Source organism: Condylura cristata, unplaced genomic scaffold (genome assembly GCF_000260355.1).
Source record: "Condylura cristata isolate star-nosed mole 26May11 unplaced genomic scaffold, ConCri1.0 scaffold00010, whole genome shotgun sequence".
Classification (NCBI taxonomy): domain Eukaryota; kingdom Metazoa; phylum Chordata; class Mammalia; order Eulipotyphla; family Talpidae; genus Condylura; species Condylura cristata.
Window position 1 is genome coordinate 30,899,478 of NW_004567111.1, and position 23,377 is coordinate 30,922,854.

A 23,377-nucleotide genomic window follows, 5' to 3' on the forward strand; every position below is an offset into this window, starting at 1 on the left:
AGAATTGCCTCCAATAAATGACAGTTTAAATCCTATAAATCTCAACAATTCATAAAATCCTTTGCAATTCTCATTTCCTTCTGAATAAGGTGTCATATAATTAAATAAAAACAAATATGTCAAACCATTTATATCAAGTATCAGTTTCTATTTATATTTTCATTTATGAATTAGAGAAGATGCTGTCATCCTTGGAGAGAATATTGCTAAATGAAGAAAGAAAGAGCAAAATAAGTTAGACTGGGTATATAAAAAAGCAGCTTATCTAGTATAATTTCGCATACATACCTTAACTAGTATTTCGTAGCATTTATTTTTCACAGTACAGAGGGAACTGAGACTATAACAAAATAGATTTTGAAATCCCAAGCTTTAGAAAACATCAATTAAATCCATGAGTGTTATTTCTTAATTCCTTCCTCCAGCATAGTGGCTTTCAACGTATTGTTTTATTCTTCATGAACCAAAAAGAAAAGTAGTATATGCACTGAAGCATAAGGTTTCTTTTCCTCTGTCATTATCTCTGCTTTGCATACAACAAATGTTATTAAGAGTCATAAAACTACAAAGCCATGGTATTGGGCTCGGTGACCTCCCATGATGGTGAATTCAACAGATTGACTTTATGAAGCATAGAGTGAAATTCCTCTTCTTTTCATAATTTATAGGAGTTAGCATTCCATTTGAACTAATCTACCATGATTAAATTCAAATCTGTGTATTTGTTTCCTACCCAGGGTCTAAGAGAAACCGATAGTATATGATATTCTGAAGCTAGGGTTTAGTTCAGAGTAACCAGTAATTATTTACTGCATTCTGAAAACAAACATATGCTTAATATGTTTTTTTTTTTAATTATTTATTTGTGCATACAGAACTGGGGTACAGGCCAAAGATGCAGAGGGCGAGAGGCTTCACCAGAGACAGAGTGGGGAGCAGAACAGGCAGATCGACAAAGTACACTGCTGAGGAAAGCAGCAGGCGGGTCAGGAGAGGTCTGCCACGCCATGTGGTCACCTCCGGGGTAGGCTGGGATCAAACCCATAGGGAAGCCGCTTTAGATTTTCAGTGCAGTGCTTTAACCCACTATGCCACCAGGGAGGGCCATGCTTAATATGTTTTAAAAGACTAGAATAGTGGATACAATACATTAAATTGAATCCTCTCTAGGTACTTTTCTATTTCATTTTAATGTAAAAAATTAATACCCTTTTCATACTACCCTTGAAATCCGAATAATAAAAACTATTTGAGGGGAAAACTCCCAGCTAAATATCAATAGCTTAATTAACTGTCTTCCTCTGCCAAAGGCAGAGGTAATAACAGTAGTTAGCTGTGAAGGACAAAGGGTAAAAGATGTTATAAAATAATTTGCAGTTCTGAATGTTGAGGAAAAGATAAGAATGGTAGCCACCCTCTTTAAATCGCATCTAGAGCAGCAGTATTAACTATAGTGTCACACATTTGCAAGATGTGTCTCAGAATCTCTATTGTAAACATGAAATAACTGAAGTGTGAGAAGGCTTAATGTTGATGAAATGACAGCAAATTTATGATTGTCTATGTAGAGTTTACTTGTTTGTTCTTTGCTAAAGGTTGTAGAGAAACATGTTTTTTTGTGCCCTTTTAAACATTTATTATTTTCATTATTTTGAGATTCCAGAATAATGACAATTAACTTCCTTTTAAGCAATTCAAATCTTAAGAGATTTCACTTGTCTATGGACTGGTGATGTTTTGATTGCTTAGAGCAGAGAATAGCTCCACTGTCTAATTTTCCAAAGCCATGTGATCATAGAAACTATCATACTAACTTCTCACCCTGATTTACACACAACTCTAGTCTGTATCTGTGAAACACAGTAATGGTTTTTGAAAGAGTTAAAATATTAAAATACTACTAGTCGTAGGAGCAAAGAGAATGAAAGTTCCCTGCCTTTCATTTTCTGGCATTCAAACCTAATGAAGTAAGAGAAAGAACTTTTGTATAATCCAGGAAGTTCCTGGTTATAACAATGTTAGTAACACTTAGCTAATGAAATAACAGTTCCCAGTATCACTTATTTTTTTTTCCCAGTATATACTGGAAACATGTATACAGTATACATGGAGACTTAAAGAGATGAATAAAGGTTTACCTTCTAAATGCCCTATTTTGCCAAGTTTGAAGGCATTTCATTAACCTAATGGGAGCCATTTGAAAGAAAGTTGCCTAAAATCCATGCATATTGATTCTAAAAATAGAAAGCTAAAGTCCACATTAATCTCATTACTGATATAGATATTTGTCAAGGACAATTTCAAACTCCTGTACAATTTTTCTATAAAGCTCCTTGTTGAATACATTTTCAGTGCATAATACATTTTCAATGCATACTAATACAGTTAACTTACTCATAATCATAGCATAATTTTAAATTAAATTTGGAAATTCTATAATTTGGGATTTTTATGATTTTATTTTGAATAAAAATAATTCACCATAAAAACACCTTTGCATATTTCATTATGATGGAACAGAATTCTATATATGGGAGAAGATAACATCTCTGTAAGACATATATAATGAATAATTTCATTAGATTTGTATATAAAGTACATGACATACATTTCTGAATCTGGATATCATGATAATAAAGGTAAATCCTAGAAACTAGAAATATTTGAAACTTCTTTCTATTTTGAGTCTCCAGTTGGGTAGGTCATTTTTTTTTTTTTCATTTGAAAGAGTTGAATACAAAATCAGATGTCAAGATACCTAGCTGTGAAAGAGAAAGAATGTACAAAAAAAAGGGGAAATATCAATTTATGAGAGAAAAAAAATTTTCTGTTCTAACTTTGTTCCACCATAATAAGTAATTTGGGGAATTAGATTATTATTGTATCAACAATAGCTTTTTTCCAATAGTACCCTTAGAGTTATCCAAAGGCAAAATATTAGAACTCAACTCAGAGTGGTTTTGAGAGGCTAAATTGATCTGATCTGATCTGATCTGATCCAATACAAAGATTATGACTATTTAACTCATGCACTAATAGGATTTAGCCGGTTCTTCAAAAGATCTTAAAACAAAGTTTCCTTTCAGTTAGTATTCAATAAGAGCCAATGGCACATTGAAAACTACTCTTTTAACCAGAACTGGAAAATTGAGTCTGTTTTTGTTAAGATCATTTCCATGAGCATTGGATACCAGATAAAAATAGAAAGGTAGAAAATAAATTGGGTAAATAGAAGGAAGAAGTTAAATAGAAGTAAGAGGGAAACAAACAAAAAAACAATAAAGGTATTTTAAATATAGGAAATAGAGTAACCATTTAAGTAAGAAAGAATGGGGTTTGGGGTGGGGTGAAGATGTTACACAGATGTTAGAGTTAAATGAATTTAAGATGGTTCTATATTTTAGATAAGTTACTTTGTACTAATTCTCATTTATAAATTAAGGAGAAACTGTGAGGATAAAATAATGTGGCAGCCGAGATTAATGTTGATTAATCATTTTGTAGGACAGTCTCTTAACATTGCAGGAGATAACATCCATGCAAAGCAAGTAAATTGAATATTTCACCAGACACCTCTGCTTAGTGATTAACTCATTCTTCTTAGAACTGCACATGGATAATTTATTAAGTCTCAAAGTAGTTTTTCCATTGCTTATTGTTAGCAGTCACAAGTGCTATTTTTGATGCTTTTATATTGTCTTTCCAATTACCGAGAAGAAATAAAAGCAAATGAAAAATGATAATTTGCCATTTGTGGACTATTAAAAACAGACTATACATGTGTTCTGCAGTTTAGGACAGCAACGGAGGCCATTGTGGACGAGTTTACTGTTACAAGATTGCCTTTTTTTTTTCCTCAAGAGGTTTTGTGAAACAGGTCATTCTACTTTGCTTGATTTTATTTTCAATGAAGACTACCTGTCATTTCTTAATATAATTTGTGCTTCTCTCTTTCTTTTTTGCACCTTCCTTGGACTGTAAGGCTTAAAAAGGAAAGTTAAAAATATTACAGAGATATTTCCTTTTGGGAAAAAAGTTATTTGCATAGCTTTTTAAAATTTAATGTTATTTATTTTCACCATTTTCATTGTGATTATTCAGCACACTTGCATTCAGAAACTTACCCTGAGCCAGAAACTCTGGATGTAAAAAGTGAACTTGTCACAAGCTCTACCATTGAGTATTTATTTAGCAGGAGATGTGGAACAATAAAATATGATTTCTGAGACACTAGGCCAGTCCCTGGTACACACAATGGGAATATAACACAACACTAAGAAATTAGAACTAGAAGAGATCTTAGAGGTTATCTACTTCGTCTTTGTAAATGAGAAACCTGAGAAGTGCAGAAGTTAAGTGATTTGCCCAAAGCCATACAGTACATTTGAAACAGGTTATTTGATGACAGTAGAACAAAGATATTTCTGACCATGTAGCAAGTAACTCTTTACTACAGAAAGAAAAATAATCATTTGATTCAGAAGTTGAAATTATTTCAAGCCTTTAGGACTGATGTTAACACTTAGTTTCCTTATTTTGTGACTTATTTCCATTCCTCACCCCCATCTCTACTGCTTTTAAGTATTTCCCTTTCCTTTTTTAAAAGTATACAGGAAACTACTGGGGATAGGGGGGGACTTCAAAAATCTATAAAATTCTAAAAAGTTATTTAAAAAAATCAGCAGGTCCTTAAGAGTTATATCTTGATGATTTAAGTTTAAATTAATCAGGAAAGTAGAGGTGAAGGGCCAGATTGGCATTCCCCTCTGCAACCACCTCATTTCATCAGTGTGCAGAGTTCCAACTAATTGCAATGAGAACTTCATGTACAGAAGCAGTGAATAGGGTGCAAGATGCATATTAATTTTGTACAGCATTTCCCCCAGTTACATTTGGATTTGGTTTTTTTAAAATTAAAGGGGGAAGTGCTTGGTTAAATAGTTCAAGACATCCAAAGAACGCCAAATGTATCTGAGATCCCTAATTAATATGTGTTTTACAGAGAGGAACACTTGTTAAGTTTGAAACCATTGGGGAGTTTGATGTTATTTTTGAAATAAATTTTTAATTAAATTTTCCTTAATTGAGCATACTGAAATTCCAGTAAAGGATGCCTATAAAGTACTCCTTGGGGTGTAGGGGAGATCCACAGAGGTGTGGAGAAATATGTGAATTGGACTGAGTATCTCATTAATTCACATAATACCCTGGGAAGAAGATAGGAAGCATATTGTGCAAGCCACAGTTCGCTGAAGTAAAATGACCTTGGAGGGTATGTGAAAATCTTTGATGTCTGGGGACTAACGAGAGCTTAACAGGATTTCTTCCCATCAACCTACTTGCTCTACCCCACATTCTACCTTGTGATTCAGGCAGAATTCTAAGCATGGGGAGCTCCTTATACCTTTGGTTTATGTGGCAAAAAAACAGGATTTTTTAATAATGACAGGTAAGATACATCTTTTATTTTGTTCTAGTCAGAGTAAACAATTTAACTTAGCATTTATTACTATGCACAAGACACCCAATATGATCTGTGGGAGACTTAAAGTTGAAGTCTGCATTTCTTCCTAAATCTCACTCCATGAACATGTCACACCTTCTACACAATTCCAAATATATGCCAAACCCTGAGAAATTTCTAAACCTTTCTCATTTAATGCAGATTCCATTATGACACTGATAACATGGATAGTTTCCAGAATAAGATCAAGGAACTATGTTAAAAGTAAAGGTCAAATGGGAGACACAGAGGAAATGAACTTTCTTACAAAACAATTACTAACTGATTGACAAGAACCAAAAAGATAAGAAAAGTTTAAATGACTGGTTCCAAACTATAGGAATTTGGAAAAAAAGATAGGTCTGCAATATGTGGATTTTGTAAGCTTCATGAACAATACGATATTGAGATTCTTACAGCAATGCCAACCTCTCTTCTATCATTATCTTCTACTAATCTTCTATTTTACTAATCTTCACATTTGTACCAATCTCAACATTTGGCATATTTATTGTAGATGTCAAGTCAAAATGCAATCACTGGGAACAGTTTTGGGGAGGCTTGTTAATGTAAACAGGAGAGTTCATTTTACCTTCTTATTGTAGTTCCTTATAGGCTCTTGGTACCATTAGTACAGAACAAATTTTTTTTAATTATTTTTTTATGTAAATGAATATTATAAAAATAAATTAATAGTAGCAGTGTTTTCCAAAACACATAGTGTGTTTATTTTCCCCCCACCCCCCTTTTTTTAACTAAACTCCAAACTCCTTGTGGATAGATGTGATCTGATTTACTACTCTACCTAAAATTTTGCATATTTTTTTCAAAACACAGGTTGCCAATGTGTGTTATATATTTGCTGGGTAGATGAATGAATGAATGTATTTTCTTCCATTTTTCTATAATGATAACTTTCTTTCATAATACTAAAAAGATTTGTGAAACTGTTTTGAATAAATTACTTTGAACCAACACATAAAGGAAATAGGACTTTTTTATAAAACTAACAATTTTAATGATTTTTCAAAATCTGTTTTGTAAACTTGAATCCTTTTATCCAATATGTTCAAAAATAAAACTTAATTTATCAAGCATCATATATACAGCTTTCTGTCAAGATAGTCGTTGCATAAAGTAAGGTGTCATATAGGTAAAAGCCTACTTTATTGTTATTTGCACTATATTTCTATACAGATTATTGTAGCAGTTTTTTTATGATTGTTGCAGCATTTAATCATATGCATTTTAATGTCTTAATTCAAAGCACAGTATTTTATTTACTGATTTAAGCACTTCATTAGTCCCATTTTATTCTTCCTATAGGCTATGATCTTCCTATTTAAGGATACCTCTAAAACTCATTCCTAAATGGATAGATAACCTTTAGTACTTATCCTGAGGTTTAAGAAACCCTTTCTCCTTCTTTGTATTATGTCTTATTAATGTAATAATCTTATCCAGATATCTTCAGGATGTGTGTAGATATAGTTAGATGTATGGTTTCTATGCTCAAAAAGGATAAATATCAATCTAAAGTATTAGTTATTAATGATACACTCATTAATAACATATCAAGCAAGTTATTTATGAGATAATTGCAAAATTAATGAATGAAAATTAATGAATAATAGAAAAGAAAGTTTTAAAAAATGCCCCCCAAAAGGGAAAATTATATTTTATAAAATATTACAAAAAATGAAATTTTAAAGGTCCCAGAGTATACTATATGGTTGCCTGGATGAATACTTCTGCTTTCATACTTCATGGAAATTTTATGGCAGAACTAGTAGGCAATTTTGATATGTTTAAAATTTATAAGAGCTATCAAAGAGTTGTGACATTCATCGCCTTTTTTTATTAGAGCAGATAAGAATGGACTATAGGTTATGACATTTCCTTTCAGTGAAAATTCTAAAAATTGCTCTTATGTACACAGATAACCTTCAATATCATATCACACTAGTTCATTAAAGAGAAATATTCTGTCTTTTTTTCCTGTACTTTTCTCATATAACACACTTGTCAAGGTTTCTAAGGAACACACATTACAGCATTAATAAAATAGATACGGTGAAGTGTATGTTCTTTAACTTGGCAATAACAAATTCCAAACAAAACTATTTTTTTTTTCTTTTTGTCATTGAAAATCAGAATGAGAAAAGGAGAAAGAACCCATTTTTTCCCCCAAAAGATGACTGAGAGACAGATAGGAAAATAAATAAATAAATAAAAGTACATGTGACTCCTGTTACTGTAAAAAAACAAACAAACAAACTTATTGATCAGAGCATAGTAAAGTCTGAGTGATAGGTTTGGGTCTAAAAATAAGGGAGTGAGTAGGGGGAAAGGTAAAATATTACTTCGGAATAACAGGCACAAACCTAACTCAACCAAACCAAGAATAATAGTATATAAATGATCCCAGAGAATCTCTTCTATTAACTAACATAAAATTATTGAAATGATTATAAAATAATTGAAATAATGTCTCAGGTAAATTCTTCTATTCCTTTAAATGTATCTGAGTGAAAATGCAAAATATAAATATTTTCTTTGTACATAGTAATGAATACTATATCAGGATGCTGGTAGGATACTAAAAGAAAAGATAATAGGAGTAGATAATTGCTTTATTGTGCTAACTAGGACTTCCAGCATACCCTTGAAGTGCTGTGCTGAGCATTCTTCCTGTTCTTCAAAGGAAGGCAACATGTATTCTCACTTATGGTGTTACTGATGGGTCTGTGTAGATATTATTTATCGGGCTGATCTTTCTTTCCATGTTGTCAGTGTTCCTGTAGTGGAAGATGATTAGGTTTTATACAGGGCTTTTTTTTTTATGAAAATACTGAAATGTTCCTGTGGCTCTTTATACCTGATTATATTAATACAATATACTATATTGCCTGATTTTTATAGTTTGAATCACATAAGAATATCTGCATTTCCAGCTATTCTCACTTGACTATATTTCATAATTCTTTTTACATATTTGTGGATTTGATTAGTTAGTATTGTTATAGTTTTATAGAGAGATACATATTCATAAAGTATAATGGTGTATAACTTTCCCTCAATGGATTGTCTGTTAGTTTTGTCTTTGCTTGTCAGGTATAATTTAGTGTACTCTCTATGATTAGACAGATTTCGCTCAATACTTTGCCCTTACTTAACACCTTGCCTGAAGAAAAAGCCCAGATCCTGTTATCATACTGAAATTTAGTCCTTTTTATTAAAGTTTGACTATTAATGACTTAGAGGGAAAGTGAAAATATGGGGACCTAATGTGTGAGTCTGAAATTCAATCCCCTATATTCTCTTTTATTTGTTATATTTGTAATTATCAGTTTCTAGTTTTCTGTGAACCAACTTAAAATTTTAACCCCCTCCCAACACCTTCCATATACTAATGTGATGCTTCTAAGTGTACTTCAGGCCTAAAGTCCCTATCATTTCATATTGCAAGTACATGTGAAAGAAAAATCCAAAATCAAATACTTTTCACTGCTTATTCTTACTCGGCATTTCTCTTTACCGGAGCTTATACTTGCCTTGCAAATAAGTGTATATTGTTTGGAAATGTCAGATCCATATTTTTTTTTATCCTATAAGATATCCTTCTCTCTTCAAATCAGAATATCTATTACCACTTGACTTAAATTTACTTTAATAGTTACACCATTATACTAAATTTATGAACATGCATTCCCTTCTTCAAACCCAAATTCTAATTCTACATGAAACCATACATTTCTGTAGTGTCCAAATTTGGGAAATATAAAGTGAAAAGGAAAGCCAAGGAATTCCCCACCATCAATTGTTGGGTCCAAACTTCTTAGCAGGCCTGATATCTTCTCCAGTGTTAGGGTAATCTTATTTATTTTACTTACAAGTCTAGGCTTTTTAGTTCGATTAAGTGGAAAGAATATAGAAAAGTATGTCTACTCCATTTTCCTGGATGAGAAAGTTGTCTGAAGACCTGTCTTGATATTTTTACACATTGAACCACAGATAATCTATGTTTGACCAAAAGTTGATAAATAGCAGAATAGACTTAAAAGCAGAATGTTACATGAACTATTTTGGGGCTCCTCCATTCAGTTTGACTTACTTCTGCTTTAGCAATACTTGATGGTTTCAAAAAATAGTCTTCCAAATTAAGAGAATTATCACTGACTTTTTAAAGCTTTTATAATTCTGTCCTATGATTTTGTTCAAATTAGTTGTTTTGAAAAGGGAGAAAAAATCCTGTTTTTTTGCTGCTGTTGCCATCATTTACATTTGAAATTCTCCTAACCCATTTATCCTGTACTTATTATTCTTTATTGTGCTGATTTACAGCTTTCAGATAATTTAGAGAATGTAATTTGTGATTAAGAACATTCTCACTCACTATGCAAATTCTAATGACTACTTGTGATCTTGCTATTTTTAATAACATTAGTACTGCTGGGCTGAAATTTCTTAAAGATCAGACTAATTTTAATAGCACGGTTCTTTTTATACTTGTCTGACTCATTTATTTTGTCATTGCAAATAAATTGGTTTTTGTTGTTGTTTGAATATTGGTTACATTTTTGTTATTATTTTGGTACTTACAGAATGTGACAGAAATACCTTGGCACTGGTGATGCAGTGAACAATTGTCACTTAGATCTTCTCTAATTCTAAGAGCCAAAAATGGAATTTATTTTTAAAAATTCTTCAGTGGAATGCTTTGATAGTTAGGGCCTTGATTGTAGCATTATTCCATCCCCAAACTCCTAAAACTAGTTTTAGACTAACTTGAACTTTTCAAGCTATTCTTAGTATCTCCATTAAATAAATCAATTAACCCAAGTTCAGTTCAGGTAATCTTGTATTCAACAAAAATCATTTGTCAGAAAATCATGTGGTGCAGTGGTATTTTGGAATTAAGGCAACAAAAAGAATAATTATATATATTAAGTTGATTTTAAGATCTTATACTGTTAGAGGAGGTCTTCTCTGAGGCAACATTAAAGGTATATACGTAATGAGTAAGGCACCTTATGGGACCTCAGCCATTTATAACCCCATCAATAAATAGAAGCCTATCAAAAATGTTATTTTTTGAGCAGTAGCATAAGAATCACCAGCTTTTTAATATGTAATAGACATTAGAGGATTTGCTCATGTATATCTTACACATATTTTTTAATACTGAAAACAAGTAACAGAGAAGTAACAATTTTCCCTGTGACACTGAACAAATGTTTGATGGAGATCATTTGGTTTTGAGTTTAGGTCTCTCAAATTCCAGTATTTGTGTTTCTTTTCTTAGGCATCCTTGATTATTATACCTGAAAGTTTTGATCCCTTATTGTTCATAATCATGCTACTTTTCTTTATTCTGGGTCATTCTTCATTCTAGGACTTCTCAAAGTGATTTCAAAGCTTTAATCCCTCTCACACTAGTCAAAGTTTTTACTATATTTTATCAAATTTAGGATGCGGTTCACTATAATCTACAAAGTTTTTAACATGCCTTATCATTTAATTTATGCAGACCATCAATTGTGGGATACAGTAAGATTTCATACATATTAACATGTGAAAATATGTATTTGTAGTCAATGAAATGATGTTTCCTCTTTGGAGCCTGGTCTTATCACATTAGTTAGCAATAAATGCTAGGGGGAGAAGAAGGAAGTTCCAGGGAACAATTTACTTTGTCTGAGGGAATTCATCAGTGGAAGCTGGTGTTTTAAGTATTTTTAAAAATAATTATTTTGACAAGATTATTGTGAAGATGTGATGAAATTAGTTTGCAGGAAGTGCTTTCATAAGATTATACCACATGCACTGGGCCATTCCCTCCTTCATGTTAAGTTCTATCTATGCTCTGGCTTCTTTCCATTGATTTCAAGCTTGTTAGGGGGCTGACACTATTACTGATTAATATTCAAGCAAATAATCTTATAATCAAATTTCCCATATAAATATAATATTATAAATATTTTCTTCACACATGAATTTTTGTTTGATATTGTATTAATAAGAAAATGTCCTGCTTTGAAAGCAAGACAGTGCAATATTAAAGAGATTTTTTTGGGGGGAGGGTATGGCAGTTCTTTGGTCTACCTGTGTATATTATCACAGGTCAATCAGTCAAGCTAAACCATTACAGGTAAACTGAATACTGTTTTTGTGGCAATATTGAAACTGTGGATTATAAAAAATTAATTACACCAAACCATATTGTTGAAGGAAATAAGTGCAATATCATCTATCTTTCTTATTTTTATCACCATGGTAATCTTAATATGTACAGATACATAATTTGTGAATTAGTGCTATATTTGATGGTAGTACTTAGGAACAAGAAAGATTAAGATGACAAGAAACGACAGTTAAGATCTGTCTGACTTTGAAGCCCTTACTATTAAATGTTACATTTCCCACTCAAGCTCTCAAAATCTGTTAGAGATTCATGAGTGGCCTAGGATCTTGGGAAGTTAGCAGGTTCAGTATAAAGCAGTGTAGTTCATGTTTTGATGCAAGAACTGGATAACTTTTAACTTAATTCCATAAAATCAAGTTAGACAACTTCGAATGGAATGCCTTCTCTCAATGACAATAAGAATAAATAACAACACTGCTTAGCCTAGGTCGTCAGTGCTGTCTAGCGTGGAGCATACTAGTGATATGCTCAGCAGGATGTTACATGCTGATTTGAAGATACCGCCTGTGGTACTCAGATATCCAGATTTTTTTTTTTTTTTTTTTTTTTTTTTTTTTTCAGAGAATTATTCTAGATCTCTCACTGTTTTTTTCTGAAGCTCACCACTGCCAAAGAACCAGTACAACACCCAGGTCTATCCTCCTTATTGGGCTAAATAAGCCTCTCTTCTCATTCCAGCCTAAGACAAGTAGTCCACTTCCCTGAATTATTTTCCAGTGAGCCGTCTTTAATTTTGTTCCCTTCAGTGATTTATTTTTTTATTCTGAAAATACCATTGGGAAGGTCTTAATTCTCCTATACCCAATATGAATACCTCTGTTTATTAAGAAAAGGCTCATAAACAGGAAAGTATGTCCAATTTCAAAAAATTTTAATCTTCCTCCAAATATTTTAAAAATAGAATGTTTTGAAAAATAGAGACACTAAGGAATTATTTAATAATGATGTTCCTAACTTCTTCCTAGTAAGTTTTTGAATCTTCAAATTGTCTTTAATTCAGTCAGCAATCTGGTGTCCTCTCCCTTCTTCCAAGAAGGAAACAAATAATACCAGTTTCCTGAATCTGATTAGGGATAAGAAATTCTATTTCTCCTGAACCATAGCAGTGATTGAAGTGGCTATCTCTTTAGAGGTACTCAGATTCTTGGATATGCTTAGGCATATTCTCTACCTTAGAGAGTTCAGAAAAAAATATTCTTAGATCCATGGTGAACATTCTATCCACAATTCTTAGTTATTATTATAACCTCTTCATTCCTAATTATGGTTTTATTTCCTATTTTTCTCTGTAAGAGTGGGGTCATCAAATGTTTACAATGATAAAATCTTTCCATAATCCAGTCCTTACCATATTCCTGGGCAGGCATTATCTAACTAGAACACAGGCTATGTTTTTCTTTAAATGGTCTCCTAAATGATAGACATTCTTTTCAATTATTCTTGAACAAACGTCTAAGCACATCATTCTAAATGGAAAACTGCCTTATGTCATAAAAAGAAAATTTACTTTTGCTGTGGATATAGTCAATTGGCAAACACAGATGGCTTTCAATGATCCTCATCTGAGCTTCTAAATGCTCTCCTTTCTTTTGTTTTAGCAGAGTTAAACACAAATTGTGTATTGATCTCTTAATTCCTGCAATGACATTGAATAAAATCTCATGTGTCTGTTTAATTGAATTTATCTATTGCCATTTTTGTTTTGACATGCTATGAAAAATCATGATTTTTGTCAATGGTTCATGAAATTTGACATATTTGACTTGTAGTACACACCATAACTTGGTTAGTGATCTGAAAGAAAAAAAAAGGTAGGCATGAAATTGGCCATACAATTTTAGATAAAATGACAAAAGTGGGATTCATTAAAGAAGATAAATCTATAAGTAATTTTTTAACATCAGCTATATTATTATAATTATTATTTTGACTAAAATAATTTTTACATTTTTATTATTTTTAAATATTTATTTATTCATATAGAACTGGGGTACTGGAAAGAGGGGCAGGGGCAGTGAGAAGATGTCACAAGAGTGGGGAGCAGAACAGGCCAACTCATGAAATACACTGCTGAGGGGAGCAGCGCCCGCAGGTCAGGAGACGTCTTCCACGTCTGGATCACCTCCAGAGCAGGGGATTGAGCTTGCATCGAAACAGCTGACTCCAACTTGCAGTGCAGCATCCTTACCCACGGGGTTGTGCTACCAGGGAAAGCCCTGAAATAATTTTTAAATGAAGATCATTATATAGTCAAGGATTATATATACCAGAAACTAGGTAGAGAGAGAAAATTCTGAAAGTATGAAAAACCATTATAGATTTATATGTTTAACTCATCATATCTATATTGAGGACTTTTGTCATTTAGTATCTATTGCTTCCAAAGTAATGGATTCAAAAATTAACATTTTGCTGTGTTATATTCCAGTCTATTAAATTTCAAGGAATTGATCCAAATGCTTGCATGCTAGAATTGGATGATTGAAATCATATTCATTATGTTTCAATTCTTAATGATGTTCACATTTTCAAAGTATCACATCCGGGCTCTCCCTGGTGGCGCAATGGCACCACATTATGAAGTGCTCTGAACCCACTGCAGCATGAGTTCAATCTCCAGCCAGGAAGCTGACTCACATGGCGTGACTCACATCTCCTGACCAGCGACTGCTCCCCTCAGCAGTGTATTGCAGTAGATCTGCCTGCTCTACTCCCCACTCTGTCTCTGGGGAAGCCTCTCACCCACCACACCTTGGCCTGTCCCCCAGTTCTGTAAGCATAAATAAATAAATCTTAAAAAAAAAAAAAAAGTATCACATCCTATAACAACTTTCATTTATTTCCAACTGCCTTATATAATAGCTCCAGATCCTTACCCATGGAAATATTTTTCACTGTCATTTACCTGTATTGAATATTATAAATATGTTAGAACTTAATTTCTGATGTCATTGGGCATTGGCACACAACTAATGATTAAGGTTTCTGTTTGTGATTAACAAAACTCTAAAAAATAAAAGGAATTTATGGGGAAAAGGGATTCATTAAAAGATTGAGTCAGAAACTAAGACTATCTTTATATTATAGGCAGTTACCTTTTTCCAGACTTAATCTGGTATACTCTGGCATTCTTTTTCTGTTCTGTTCTTTCTTTCAGGATCAGTTCCCTCTAGGTGCCAATCTCCAAATCAGAACTGTATCGACACACATCTCTGTGACCCTTCATGTCTCTTGTTCCTATAGGTCTCACATGTTCCATCTCATTCATAATTACTAGAGTATTATAAAAATTTTCTGAAATCTAACTGAGACTACTGGAGTCATTCAACATAAAAAGTGGTTCATATTCATACTAGCAGCCATACATTTCCAATCAGCATCTGAGCTGTATGATATGAGATTTGATTGAAATGAGATTTGCAAATTTGAATTAGGACTAACTTTTGAGTGTCTGGTTGATTTGGGGTCTATATTTTTTCACTACTTATGAATTGGTATTTATTCTTCCACTACTCACAGCACATTCTCACCTTCACTTTTTTCTACTGTTTAGCTCCTGGTTACTCTCTAGTTCATCTTAAATGATGAATCCCATATTTAATTTTTCTAAAATATCACTGAGGGTTGGATTTGTCCTATCTTTCCATCCCACTATTTGTTCTTATGTTCTGCCTCACTCCTGACGCAGCAGTGGTCATTTCCTGTAGTTATTTATTACTGGTTTGAGTGTGCTATTAGTATTCAATAAATTAAAATAATAATGATACAGCTTACCATCATAATTATCTTTATTTCCGTAGGCAGATCAAGCAGGGAGAATGAGAAAATTCAGAGTGTGCTGTTTCCTATAAATGCCCTGTAGAATATCTTTCACTTCGTTCATATTTGAATCAAAATGGTAACAGAGCAGTAATCATTGAGGAATCCTCTGAAGTTTAGAGCAAAATAAGATAATATACTCTGATTTCTTTTAAATTCAAAGGAAGTAACAAGGTTGATCTCATATCGTATACCAACCACTGCTAGTAACAGAGTCTAACTAAAAAATTGTTTCAAATTACAGATTAAAAATAATGATAAAGCTAATGTTTATTCATCAATTTATATGAAAATCTTTTTCATTTATGAGATTTTACAAATATGTGCTCCCAGTAACTTGTGAACTCCTTAAACATTGAGTAACCTACAAAAATAAAATGTAAATGTAATAATACATTTTGAGCTAAACGCAATCAAATTTAAATTGAATTTGTAATTGTAATGGAGAAGATGCACTTAAATTTTGTGTGATACATGCTATCTTCAAATAGAAATGACTCCTTTATCCAAATATCTCAGGACAGAGTTTTTTCTTCTCAGTTTCTTTCCTATCCTTTAGGCTCTACTCTCACACAAAACCACTCTGACTTAGCATCTCATGCTACTGGAATCCACCACCAGCTGGACTCCATTGTGAGTCTGTTACTATCAGTGCCTAATCTAGCCGACCATAACACTTGGCTACAGTTCTGTTGGCTCCTTTTCAGTTTCCAGTTGTGCAGCCATTGTTCATCACTGTAAACCTCTGTGGAGAGAATCACTTATATCTTAGCGTACAAAGTAGTGTGAACTAGCCAACTCCAGTAATTTTTTACTCACATTACATAGACAAATCCTGTGGGTTAACACCTTTTTCCACTTCTGGTAATTCCGACATAAAATGCAAATATCTAATATCTTGATGAGATCATTCATTCCTCCCTCTAATACCCTCAGTTCATTAATGTTTGTTCATTAACCTCCAAAAACACCTTTTTCTGGAGTTTTTCTTGACTTTTTTTTTTTTTTTAATCTCTCAAGGCTGAAGACATTCAGGGTTAATTTCCCTATTTTCAATATAAAGAAGGTCATAATTTTAAACACTAGTTTTTACCCAAAATTCCCAATCCAAGTTTATGTTCTTCAATATCATCACTGTTATATCTAGTCGTTGAAATCTCTTTGCTTTGCAAATGACTGACACAAATAATCGTTTTAATCTTAGACTGAACTCTAGTACTGCCCATTGTTTTTGCTAGCCTGTTATCTACAATTCTCTTCTCGCAACTTCAGTACATTTCCCTATAATCTTTAGTCAAGGTCCTGTTTTACAATGTCAGAAATTGCTTTGCTTTCTTCCATAGTTAGAAATGTAAACTCTATAATTTAAATATGCTGTACTCTGGAAATTCCTGACCTGTATACTTAACATTATCAATTTCAGCCATAATTCCTTCTCTCCAGGTTTAGGGGATAAGAGTGTCTACTGTTACCCTTTATTCCATTCTCTCTCATCTTGAGTACCATGTTTATAATTTAGATTTCCACTAATTTATTATAAATGGAAAAATTATCCCACACTGAGAATTTTCTTTTTAATTTCTGTAGAGAAATATGAAAATAAAATTTCTTAATATTATAGTACCTATTGCCATGGATCAACTTGTTATCTTTCAGTTTTATTTCTGGAAAGAATAGTGAGGAATCAGTCAAGTTCTGTCTGTCTTACTATGTTAGTTTCTGTGCTGTCAGAGGAAACTGAAACAATAAGATGGTTCTGTTTACTGGTACTTCAAACTTTATTTGCTTACATCTCATTCAGTCTTCACACTAATGTATTTATTTCCTTCGACAACTCTATTAAATCAGCTTAATCTTGACCTTGTGATCTCAAATCAAGTAAATTTTTCAATATTTGTTGTCTCATTTTTCTGCATTTATGATATTAACCTCTCCTATTAATTTTTCTTGGGCCAAAGATCAGACTGTATCAAAATTTGCCAAGTAAAGTTGATTATTTGAATTAAAGAAACAGTGGTAAAATTTTCATGATAACGAATTGATAAGAACTTTCAGAGCTTTTGTTTTCATATTGCCTTTTTTTTTTTTTTTTAACTATTCTTTCTGCCTAAGAGGCATATTTAGGAGGGCTTTTCTCCTCTTCAGTCTTTCACCAGTTCTCTCAGTATGTAATTTACAAGATGTCATTGCTCACATTTCTGGTACTTCCCTCACTCTACCTCTCTCCTCATAATTTTTTTTTTAAAGATTTATTAGATTTATTTATTTGTGCATACAGAACTGGGGTACAGGCCAGAGGCTCAGGGGCGAGAAGGCTTCACCAGAGACAGAGTGGGGAACAGAACAGGCAGATCTAGGAAGTACACTGCTGAGGGGAGCAGCGGGAGGGTCAGGAGAGATCTGCCACGCCATGTGGTCACCTCCAGGGCAGGCCGGAATCGAACTCATGCAGAAGCGGCTTTAGATTCTCACTGCTGTGCTTTAACCTGCTGAGCCACCAGGGAGGGCCTCTCCTCATAATTTTTAACTTAAACTAATGTCTAATATTATATGTCTATGTTGAAAATATGTTAAGTAAAGAAATATGCATTTATGTATTACTGGATCACCTCAGATTCCAAATGCTTTTAAATAAACTCATTATATTTTCTCAGAATCTTGATCTCAATTGATGTCACCTCAATTCTTTCTATAAACATTTTAAAATTTATAATTATCTTTTATGGGTTGCTTCCTCTGTACAGTTACTGTTAGTAATCTAGATCAAGAGTTACTTGATTTGCTGTCTGACTGGTCTATATTTGTCACCAGGGTGTCCCAGATTATATGATCACATTAGAATAATATTGAATATTTCTGATGGTTGTACATGCCTTATTTTTTAAGTACCAGATAAAGAAACATGTGGAAAAGTTCTGACTACTCAAAATATTTCTATCTTCATAATTTTTTCTCTCATTGACCCTTACCTCTTTCTTTATTCTCCTTCAGTCTTTTAGCAATCATAATTTCTAATATTCTTTATCTTTTCCTTCCCATAAATGCTCATTTTTTTCTTGGGAGCTCTAATTGGCTCATACTTTTCTTTTTTCTTCTACTTTATTGTCAAGTGAATACTTTATCTTGTATAGTCAGTTTTGGAGTGACAGTTTTCTTACTCCCCCGAAATACACCAGACACCAGATATACCCATTCTCTGATTTAATAGCATTAAGTGAATAAACTTATCAGAGAATATATAAAAATATATCTGGTTGATAAATATTTATAATTTTTCTCTTGGCCCTCCCTGGTGGCGCAGCGGGTTAAAGCACAACACTAAGAAGCTAAAGCCACTTCAGCATGAGTTCGATCCCCGCCCCCTCAGGAGATCGACATGGTGTGGCAGACCTCTCCTGACCCACCTGCTGCTCCCCTCAGCAATGTACTTCATCATTTTACCTGTTCTGCTCCCCTCCCTGTCTCTGGTGAATCCTCTCACAGCCCCTGCATCTCTGGCCTGTACCCCAGTTCTGTATGTATGAATAAATAGATCTTTAAAAAATAATAATATTTTTTTCTCTGTTAAAGTATGAGTGGGTTAAATGATAAGATATCATCTTATTGACATTAAAATCCCCAGTATCCACATTTTAAAGATAACACCAATGAGTATTAGAAACTTGTACTTGAGTTATAGAAATGGAGTCTTTGATATGTACTATTCTTATGACATAAAAAAAAAAGTTTAGACATGGATAATTAAACAAAAATCTCCTAAGTGTGGTCCTAGCTCTTACCATTTTTCCTAAGCAAATTTCTAAGAGCAGTCAAAGAAAAAAAATATATATATATGAACAATGGCATAGACCTTGATATTGAGTGGTGGCATATAAATACAATATGCCCTCTTTTGACATTCTTCTGAAGTCAAATGGAAATCAGATTAGACACACTTGCTGTGACATTTGAACTTTCCCTGAGGGAAATAGTTTTTATTCACTGTACCTGGACCAAAACCTTTTATTCCCTCCTGAAAAAAAAATGTAAGGAAATTTTGACTGTGTTGCAAGGAAGATCCATATAACTTACTTGGAGTAATTATTTTATCCTGACCAAAGTAGATGACTTTTAAGATACTTTCCACTTCAAGATGGAGTGATATGGAAATGGAGATAACTTCTTTCATTTTGTTCTGATTACATGATTTATATAGTCAGTATAATAAATTCAAATCATTCTTTTTGCTACCTCATAACAAGGATGTTATAAACATGAAATTACTGACTCTGGAGAAAATATTACAACATTTAATTTTAAATTTTATTTTATGAAATGACTTAAAAAAGGAAGCATTAATGATTGTCTATAACTAGAACATTTAAATAACTTATATAATCCTATTAACCCACAAATGGACAAATGAAAAATGTTAATAGCCTTAGAAAATCCACCACAAGAATTTTATTTGAATTGAAAATTTTGATTTGCAATGAGTTTTTGTGGCCAATTTACAAAGCACTCAATCTAGAGTTTTATAATGGAAATGCAAAAAAAGACCTTTACATTTTGAGCAAGAAGAGATACTGCCTTAATATTAAAAGGAATCCTTTCCAACAAAAGGCTGAATATATAAATCATTGTTAAGAAAAATACCTTTCTTCTTAGTTATATTCAATCTGCAAATCATAAACTCTCACTAGCAAACAATGACTTGGATTTGATTTTAATGTTGATTTTTTTCATAGTTCTCCTTATTCTACATCTGTTTTGACTCTTCCTTTCAATCATTTATTTTGTGATTATTTAGCTTCATGCTTCCTATGTTTTGTTAGACTAAAATATAATAAACTCAAGGTTCATATTGGCAGGCCAATGGAACTAGTGAGTCAAAAGCTAGCTATCATCTCAAATGGGCAAGGCAGGGGATGAGTATAGAGGGGGAAGGCAGGAACTAGAGGTGGAGGGGAAGAAAAACCCTGTTTTTATTGCTGAAATGACTAATGTTCTTTGTTGTGCAAGTTATTCTAGAAGAAAATATCCTCTTCAGATAAGTATTAGCAGCTGTGTTATCTGCAGACTAGATTCCTATCTCAAAACATGCAACTTGTCTTTTTTTTAATAGTCTGACATTTGTCTCCTGTTAACTTATATTCAGTAAATATTCTCAGGTGCTGGCTTCATTAGCTTCCTTTCTGGTTTTGGCTTACCTTGTATTCTATGTTGACAAATAACTAATGGACTTTGGGGAAGTACCTGACCAGAATTTTTTTTTTTTTAATTTAAAATACTTTAGGTTGTGCCAAATTGTTTGGTCATATGTTAGCCAATGAGAGGGACAGGATTTGGTTTTACTCTATAATTTTATTTGTAATATAATTGATTCATAATAAAAGGATAATAAATGACTCTGAACAAAAAATACTTTATTTTTAGTCCTCTCATTAAGAACCGTCTTGAATCTCCAAGGATAGCCTGAGCAACAGAATACCAAATTCTACCTGTTTATATGAGCAGTAATTATAGATTCTGGGTGGCAGAAGGCAGGCAGCAGGACTTTGAGGAAGTCTGTTAGTCACTTCATCATTTTATGCAGCACTGATCTTGCTGAGTGCACAGAGCTCTCATAGAACAAGTTAATGGAGTTTACTCTGTCACAAATGCTGCCAGTTAAAGATGATTGCCATGTATGGAAAACCAGGCACGCTATCTTTTTCCTAAAAGATGTATTGAATTATTAAATCTGTTATCTGCCATAGAGGAAATGCATAAATATTGCCTTCCTAATATGGTAGAGGTAAACTTTTGGTATCTTTGGGTAGAAACTGCAGAGGATCCTGGCAATCTATCATTGTAAAACCTGTAGTGAAATATAGCTGCTTGCTTTTTTAATTAATGAATCATATACCACCAACATGATAGTATTTTGCCCAAGAAATTTGAGTGATCTTAGCAGAGAGATGAGAAACTCATATTTGATGAGCTGAATTTAAACCAAATTGTGCTGTTTAATAAGTAACTTGCTGTCTTGGATTGGAGTTGATAAAGATGTAAAAACCAAATGCTGTTTCCCAAGCTACAAAATTGCATGTTATTCATGCTAAAATATGAAGCTGATTATAAGATTCAATGGTAATCAGACTGAATTAATGGGAGTCCTTTAACAAACCTTCATTTTCTCAATAGTCCCAACAATTCAAGTAAATAAAAATTGAGAGGATGTACCAGTTCAGAAAATGAATTTAGAATCTTGCTTAGTGCCTAAAATATTTTTCCAACTTATCAATAAAGCTACCTAATTAAAATATTTTATGGACTTCAAGGTTTCTGTAAGAATTTGTTTTACCATTTGCATTGGTATAATTATTAGTTGAAGCTAATCAAGAATGATGTACACACGCGCGCACACACACACACAGTTGTTTTACTAATTGTGACTTGTACAGTATATCACTATTTTAATTAAACATTTTCCTATGTGAGACAAAGAACTTTGGTTTTCTTTCAGGGAAAGAAAAACAGCAGAAAATTAGTACTTGAAGACAAATTCTTGAGTTTACAATCAATTTACATGTGTCTTTTCTATGACAGAATTTTCGTATGCCTTTTTACTCAAACTTCTACAAATTAGAACATCGAGTACATATTCCAAATTTTTCTTCATTATCTATATTTGTATTCCCTTATAAATAAGCTATGTACATTACAATATGTGTACAACTTGAAATATTGACATGGATTCATTAAAAAATAGGTTTCTAAAAATATAACTAAAACGGAACATGTTAAGATTAACGGTAGTCATCTAAAAGTTAATTTGTGATCATAGTTTAGTTTTAGTGTTTATTCATAACCTCTTTCAATATCCTAATTTGTAGGTTATTCTTCTTCACTCTCCAGTTCAGTATAGATTAAATTTTAAATTTATCAATTAGAGACCAACGTTTTAGTAATTCATCTTTTAAATGAAGCTCACATTAAGGACAATGTTAATGGATTTGCATTTGGAGAACATGTAATCCGTTAATACAGTTAAAGATATAAACAATTCATTTCTGTTTCCAAACATGAGAGAGCAGTCCATCAATATAACCATCCTGACAAAACAGCTATAAATGATGAACTTGCATAAAATTATTCTTTAAAAAGCAGTGGAAATCAGTGAAAATTGTCAAGGTTTAGGAGCCAAGGAATTAAAGCTGTCAGAGAGAAAAAGAGTATACTGAGATGATTTTTGCGCTATCATTGCTTTTCTCCTGAAGACATTTTTTGATTCCTATGCTAACTATTAATTAGAGCATGAGAAAATAATCTGGAAATTAATAAGGGAAAGCAGGAGAATAGAACTCTCATCAGTCTCACAGAGGCAGCTGTTAAATGTTGGAATTCATGGACAGGAATACTGATAAAAACCTTGGTTTTTCAGTGGAGATCCATGAAATGGTGTACCTTAGTAGTAAACAAGGAGTATGCTAATAGAATAATTGTCACAAAATTCAAATCTGTACTTCAAGAATCCCATCATCACTTGATTTTATTTAAGTGATGTGACATTTTTCTAACAACCACCCAGAAATTAAAATATCTTATCTTTGAGTGCCTCAGTAAATTATTTTATTAAATGATATCTGAATAACAGTTAAATATTAATAGGCATGCCAGAAGGCAGGAACAAATAATTGGAATACAGAGAAAAAGGGACAATGAAAATTGAAAGAAGGATGAGCGTGGTATTGAACTTATCAAGAATAGATTTGGAAATGACTATGTAAATTAGTGCAGGGGAATAGATTAAAAGAGGATAATTTCACTGAATAATTTTATTAAATTTTGATATCTATGAAAAATAAAAGGAAAATTTTAAATTGAAA